The sequence below is a fragment of the Acomys minous genome (genome assembly GCF_964271855.1).
Source record: "Acomys minous genome assembly, chromosome: 13".
Classification (NCBI taxonomy): Eukaryota; Metazoa; Chordata; class Mammalia; order Rodentia; family Muridae; genus Acomys; species Acomys minous.
In genome coordinates this window covers 31,801,811-31,810,032 of record NC_140495.1, presented here as the reverse complement: position 1 = coordinate 31,810,032, position 8,222 = coordinate 31,801,811, and positions in this window count along the sequence as shown.

Genomic DNA, 8,222 nt, shown 5'->3' with positions numbered 1-8,222 from the left:
CTGGGCCTCTCATGCGCTTGTCTAGTGGTGTCTTTGGCTCACTCCTTGTCTGCTCGCCCAAGTGGCCCCATGTCAGGGTCATCTGTCTCCGGCTCACGTCAGCCCAGGGTCCGCAGTCCCAGGCTGGATTCTTCTAGTCCCCAGCTCACCTCCCATCTTGGCAGCCCTTCTGGGCCTGTGGGTGCCAGATTGGTGTTTGTCTCAGACTTGCTAATTTCGGGAAATGTTAGGCTACTATCATTCAGATGTTCACAGGTCAGAGCGCTTTAAGTAGCCATAGCCTCTCTCCTCTCTGCCACCTACTGACGCACACGTGACACAGCATCTAAATCTGTAATACCTCAGATCAGATTAACTAGAATCTGATCTCTCTGTTTCTAAATAATTCATTTAAAGCCCTCCCTTTCTCAACCCTTCCCTCTCTAGCTCTCTTCCGTCCTTCCTTCCTTCCTTCCTTCCTTCTTTCCTCCTCTCCCTCCTCCTCTCTTCTTTTTAGTTTCTCGAGATAGGGCTACTCTGTTTAGCCTTGGCTACCCTGGACTCACTTAGTAGACCAGATTAGCCTCCAATTTACAGAGATTTGCTGGTCTCTGCCTCCCTGAGTGCTGGGATTAAAGGCTTGCGCCACCACACCCGGCTCTTCCTTTTTCTTGATGTTCTTTATTGTGTTTTTGGAGACTGGTCCCAAATCAATATTTCTGCCCCAGGCTCCCTAGTCTCAATATTTCAGAGTTACTTCTGATCCTGGATTTTTGACAGATTTCATCTTCTCATTTAAATGATTTGTTTTTATTGGGGTAAACTTAATTATTTTTAATCAAGTTCTTTTTTGACTACCCTGAGGGCCAGAAATCTTGAAATCATGTCAACTTTTAGAGTTAAGTGAACTCAAATGAACTACTATTCTGCTACTTAATGCCTATCTCCAAATGTCTCAATATATGCTTATTCCCATCTTTGCCTCTCAGAAAGCAGTATTATTATACTCTATAATAGGGTTTCAAAATTACCCAATCTCATACTAGGAAACGATGTGTTTATTCTCCCATATCAAAGTATTAGTAAATAATTGCTACATAAATGTTAATGCTAGCTAAAGACATGTAACTAGTATTATACATGTAATATATTTTAATATTTACAGTTTTAATACTGTATATTTAACCTAACTGCAGCTATTTATTGTATGCTGAAGTGTAGGAACCAGGCCCAAATGTATGCCTGCCTGCCTTGCTGTTTCATGTCCTGTTTCTAGCAGCTTCCATGCCTGTGTTTATCTTGGTTAGCTAGTCGTGTTTACTGCTCTGAGAATGAGCCCCTCCCTTCCTCGGGACTTTTCCTCCTGTGTGCAATCACCTCTTGAGAGATTTCACCTGGGAGGAGGATTCCTCTTTTGTTGCCTATAAGAAGGCTGGTAGTAACTCTGGAGGGAAAGAATAACAAACCACTGCCGCGGCTGCTGCTGCAGTCTTAGCGCGAAGAACCTGCTGTGTTATTGTGTGTATGTGCATGTGTGCATGTGCATGCATGTGCATGGGTTAAATCCGCAGTCCCTCGCCCTCGACTCGGTACTGCAGTGGCACAGGTGCCACACTGAAGCACCTATATCTCTATCAACAATTTATTATTATATGTACAATTATATTTCTTTAGAGCACTGTTTATTTCCTTTAGAATTTTTATCTAATAGTAGCCATCCAATAGTTTTATACTCATATTTGTATATATTAATATTTTAATATTATTTTAATATTAAATACAATTTTAGTTAAACCTTATAGCATTTTAGTTAAAGTTTCCCAGTTTTATCTTCCCTTAACTGAAATAGAAGGGTAACTTTATGAACATGGTTTACTGATAAAATGCACAATTTATGAAACAATTTGAAGACTATTATTAAAGAATCACTTTACATTAAGTAACGTCATTTGGTATAGCTTAGTTTCATTTGTATGTACAGTTTCGGTGGGAAGAGAGACAGAGAGAAAATATACACAGCTGCTTTTTTCTGCTCAAGTCCTTTTGTTACTTGAAATATTTGTAGTATATCTTCATGATTATTAGTTTTAGTTGAAACTTAAAGTTTAGAGTGTCTTCCTAGATATTACCAAAACTGATTTACTCTAGAGTTCTCACATATTCATTTACCATACATCTATTGAATACCTAATAGATGCTAATCATAGTGTGAGTCACTAGGGGTATAATGATAAATAAGGTACAGGCTTTGGCTTCAGAGTCTTCACAAGCTAATGGGACCATTAGTGTTCAAAGTATTTTTACCCTTTCCCCTAACTGTCGTGTGATTTCTAGAGTACTTGCCAAGTTTAGAAATTTCGATACTATCTTTATCTTCACACACCTGGGCTAAAGCAGAACAGTAGTGAACATGAAGTACAAAGTTGGAAATCTGTTTTCCGGCTTAGCTTCCTCACAATTGGCTAATTTTTTTTTTTTGGAAAACAATTAAACTCTGAGTAATTTTTCATCTTAAAGTTGATTCATAATTTATCCTCATAGACCGTATATAGGATTTAACTTTAAGAGTTACCATCTTAATTGCTTTTCTAGTGCTGTATTGGCACGTCGGGACCAAGAGAACTTACAGACTAAAGTGTTTAATTTGGGACTCGCAGTTCCGTTGGATTCGAGTCCATGACCATCATGGCAGGGAGCATGGCGGCAGGCAGGCACTGGAGCAGTAGCTGAGAGATAACTTGATTCTCAAGCACGAGGCAGAGAGAGCTAACTGGGAATGATGCCTGCATTTAAAACCTCAAAGTCTGTCCCCCACGGGTACAGCTACCCCAACAAGTCTACGCCTCACCCTTCCCAAACAGTTCTCCCAATAGGGGACCAAGCATTCAATTATGTACGTCTGTGTGTGCGTAGGGGGTTCTCATTTCAAAGCAAGTTTTAAAGTAATCTTCATGTAATTGATATGTTAAAAATCTGGAGAAGAAAAATCACATTAAGTCACTTATGCTGGCTGAATTATCATTTTTATGACCATCAAGCTAATTACAAAGGTGTCATACCCTTCTTTAGACTATGTAATGTGTTAGACTACATGTTTGATCAGTGTTTCTCAACCTTAGCAGCACATTGCAGTCATGTGACTAACACTGAAAGACAGCGAACAGGCTTTTTATTTCAGACTAATTGCAGCCAGATCTCAAAGGGATGGACTCAGTCATCAGCACTTTGTAAAATTCTCCAGATGATCACAATTAATTTGAGAATAAAAGTCTTGATTCATTATCTCATTATAACTTTATAGAAAGTGTTTAAGTTAAGATGCCCATCTCTGTTTTGTATGGAGGGAATTTTCACTCTGTCAAGTGGGAGAATTTTCTTAATATCAAATGTACCAGCCAGGGGCTAGGATTCAAATCCAAGTCCTTTTTGTGTCAGAGTCTCTGCTCTCCCTATGCTCACTAATGTACTGTCGGTTCTCCTTTGCCTGTATTGTAAATGGGAAAGCTAGGGTGGCAAGAATATGGTGGGACTAATCTCAAGTTTGGAGGAAATGTGCGCCCTTTTCGGAGCTGGGATCGAACCCAAGGCCTTGTGTATGTTAAGTACACTATATCACTCAGCTAAACCGTAAGCCTTGTGAGTTTTCTTTTCTTTTCTTTTCTTTTCTTTTCTTTTTTTTCTGAGACAGGGTTTCTCTGTGTAGCCTTGACTATCCTGGACTTGCTTTGTAGACCAGGCTGGCCTTAAACTCATAGCCATCTGCCTCTGCCTCCCAGGTGCTGGGGATTACAGGCATGTGCCACCACCGCCCGGCTGTGAGTTTTCTTTTTTTTTTTTTTTAACATGGTATATTTTCTGCCCAGAGAGATTAATGTTATACTAACTGAAGTGCTAGGAATATTTGGAAATTAAAATTCTCAGTCTTGTAACAAGGATCACCTTCATTATTGACTGTGAATAAAATGGATGATGATTCTATGTGAGACAAAAATGTGGGCAGAGTCAAGAGGAATGGCATGGACGTTTAATAATTGCCTTCTGAAAGGATATAAAAATGCTGAACTTTATGGTTTTCTGAAGCATATTTTTCCATTTTATTTTTCAAAAAAATTTTTATGTACATCTGTGTTTGCCTGAATGAATGTCTCTGTGTGAGAGTCAAATCCCCTGGAACTGGAGTTACAGACAGCTGTGAGCTGCCACCTGTGTACTGGGAATTGAACTTGGGTCCCTCTGGAAGAGCAGTCATGTTCTTAACCTCTGAACCATTTCTTCAGCCTCATTTATCCATTTTTAAAAAATCTCTGAGGCTTACCTATTATTTTGTGTTCTGTTGAATATTGTAAATAAAAAGTCTAAGGTAAACTTAAAATTTTTTTTTATAAAACTTTCATTTTTTTATTTTTGACTTTTCAAGACAGGGTTTCTCTGTGTAGCCATGGCTGTCCTGGACTAACTTTGTAGACCAGGCTGGCCTCAAACTCACAGAGATCCATGTGCCTCTGCCTCCCTGAGTGCTGGGATTAAAGGTATGCACCACCACCCCCGGCCTTAAGTTTAACAAGGTGACATTAATGTGCTACAGGTATATTTGAATGTATTTCCATTTCTGGATATCACTCGTTGTGTTACTTATTTTATTTACTGTTCATCCAGTTTTTTTCTTTTCTTTTTTTATTCTCTAAGTTTCGTTCTACCCATCTTTTCCAGTACGGTTTTGGGAGTTGTACTAGAATTCTTACTTATACGAGGCATAAACAAACTGTAATAGGAGCAGACAAGGCGTTAATGAAAAAAAAATAGCGAGATGCTTTAAAAAGTGTTGAAAACAAAGAAGGAAGGAGGCAAGACAAAAGAAGGCTGGTGTTCTAAAACTCTGTAGACTTAGAAATTGCAGTCTAAGCTAAGACTGCACTACACTACAGCTGAACCTCACCCTCTTAGGGGCATGACTGTTAGCAGAAGTGTTAGGGCGGAGACTGGAAATCCTAACAAGCCAAACTTGCCCATTCATCGTCAGTAGGTCAGTTACACAAACATAATTGAAAAAGCAGATAAAATGGATATCTTCAATGTGACCACATTTGTAAGAGGAATAAAGAAATCCAGTGCTCTCCAAATCCATTTTGGGGGTCCCAAAGACACTGAAGAGAAATAGAAAGCAACAGATATATATAGCTATGTGATCTTAGTTAAGGTATTGTCTCCACATCAGTATTTTCTTAGTTCTAGTCTCTCCTGAAGGGTGCTCTGGGAAGGTATTAAAATTGTATGAAACACTTTTTCATTAGAAATGTCTCTCTCTGGCTGGCACCAAACTCCCCTCCTTTCTTCTTCCTCCTCCTCTTTCTCTTATTCTTCCTCTTCCTCCTCCTCTTATTCTTCCTCTTCCTCTTCTTCCTCCTCCTTGTTCTTCAAAATGCAATTCCTGGGGAAATCCCAATGTCTTGGGTCCCTTGTTTCCATAGTCTGAGAGCTGGTGAGAGGAACATAAGCATCTTTCAAATTTAAACTTAATTCCTAATAGGATAGTTATATCTCCACATTTCATTGCTATGGTTTATGTTTGCACAGTCAACAGATTCTGAATGCATCTACTTACGTGACTGTTGCTGCTGTCCTGGGAAGTTGACATCACTCCATTGTGCAGATTGCTATATGTTCAAAAAGACATGGATAGAGTTGCGTATTTTGTAGGTCTAAGTCTTGTTCCTGTGTTCTAGTGTCTGGAGGCCCATGGAGGAAGTGATGTGAACAGTATAGCTCCTAAAGAATTGACATGAAAGCCGGGCGTGGTGGCTCACGCCTTTAATCCAGCACTCGGGAGGCAGAGGCAGGCGGATCCTTGTGAGTTCGAGGCCAGCCGGGTCTACAAAGTGATTCCAGGACAGCCAAGGCTACACAGAGAAACCCTGTCTTGAAAAACCAAAAAAAAAAAAAAAAAAAAAAAAAAAAAAGAATTGACATGAAAAAGGGACGGGAAGTTTTAAGGTAGCAGACCAACAAACAGACACTTTATCCTTGAGAAACCTCAGAGGTGCTCCTAGCACTTTCAGTGATTTTTGTCTTTGCCAAAGGTCAGAGATGCAAAAAATTATTTAAGCCAAAATGTCTTTGGTTCTGCCATGGCCAGAGGCAAGAGTGATACAAGGGAAGTCTCGTTTCTCTCCCCCTATCTGAGCATCCCTGCCTAGAATCTATACGTAGGGACATGACCAAAACTGAGAGGAAACACCTGGATGTCTCATGGTTGGACCACTGGGAGATCAACCTATTCTCCTCTCTGGGCCTCATGCCAGTTTTTGCTATAAGTTTTATACAGAACCCCTCTTTTCCAGAAGATGGTACCATTTTTTGGGATTCACTACTGCTGTAGAGGGAATCTACCCTCATTTTATTTTCTAAAAGCTTTAATTATAAACTCAGATCAGTTTCCTAGGATCCTTCTGGACTGGCATTTCACCAAAGCCAACTAAATTCCTTTTTAAAATGCATACTCCTCATTGTCTTTGAGTTTCATGCTACAAATTCATAAGATAAGAACATGGAGGCCACTGGCACAGTGGAAGTTTTGGGTAACCATGAGCACCCAGATCTCTAAGTCCTGAATTAGCACCCATCTGAAGGGAGAAAGATGCTTTTTGTTGAATCTTAAACATCTCATTTTTCTTTATTAGTATAAAGGGAGATCTGCTTCTTTCAAACACATGTAGTGAGGAATATGTTAAAGGGGGACATTAATAAACTAGTGGGTGGCCAAGAGTAACAGCAAAAAAGGCATCAAGAGAAAGAAGGACACACACACACACACACACACACACACACACACACACACACACACACAGAGGTGAGGGAGAGAGTGAGAGAGGGACAGGTGAAATGGGGAGAGTGAGAGAGTGAAAGAAATGAATTTTATGTTTTGGTAGTTTTTTAAACAAAAATTTTAAATAAAATATAAAAATGATATTTTAAAAGATGCATTTGTGCTGGAGAGGTGGCTCAGAGGTTAAGAGCACTGTCTGCTCTTGCAGAGGTCCTGAGTTCAATTCCCAGCAACCACATGGTAGCTCAAAGCCATCTATAATGAGATCTGGTGCCCTCTTCTGGCGGGCAGGCACACATGCAGGCAGCATGTTGTATACATTATAAATAAATAAATCTTAAAAAAAAAAAAAAGGGAAGACGATCCAGTCAAAGTTTGTATACTCCTTAATTCATAGTGGATATATACTTCTACTCCATATAACACATTTTCTACTTACCTTATTTGTTTAACCATTTTCTCCCCTGCCCACTTATTTAGCATGTTTTAATTTTCTTGAGCTTTATTGAAAATTTTGTGAGAAACCTTATTGTATTACTAGTTACTGTACCATAATTCATAATTATTTCTAATTATTATTTCCCGTTTCTATGATTCACAATTACTGAGCAGAAACGTAGTTCAGTCTGGTCAAAGACAAAGGCAACATAAATAAATACCTTGGTTCTTACTCATTCTTCACCATTGCTGCCTGTGTGAGTTTGGTTAAGTTTTGAACATTCTGTATTTTGATTTCCACATCTAAAGTATGAATAATCATTTGTAGATCTTAGGATTCTATGGCCATTGAATTCAGTCTTTCTGGGTGGCTCATGCCAATAATTGGCAAAAAATGAACTAATCAAATTATTTTAAATCATTAGAAAATTGTTTCTAGTTTTATAAAGTTGCAGATACTCAAATTCTTTCTACAACTAAATATTTTATACATGTATTTATTTCCTTGAATAGCCTTCTTTATACACATTTACCCCTCTAAGGTTCAGTTTCTATTTAGAGAGTTATTTCCTTTGTATTTTCTTAGTCTGTCCTCTCCAGTTCTGTTCCCAACAATCTTTTAGACTTGTGAAGTGTCTGCGTATCTACATCTTTATTTTGTAGATTTCATTTTTAAGTTTTTTACATTTTAAAAATTTATTCTTGATTTATATATTCACTTTACATCCTGATTGTACCCCCTCTCTCCTGTCCTCCTGGACCTTCCCTCCCATTCTCTTCTCTCTATCCCCCTTCCCTTTTCATAAAAAGGGGAGCCCCCCACCAACCCACCCCAGCATATCCAGTCACATCATCCTCATCCTCTGAGGCCAGGCAAGACAGCCTCATTATCGGGAAGTGATTGAAAGGAGGCAACAGCATCCATTCCATAGACAGCACCTGCTCAACTTATTAGGAGACCCCCATGAATATCAACTGCCCA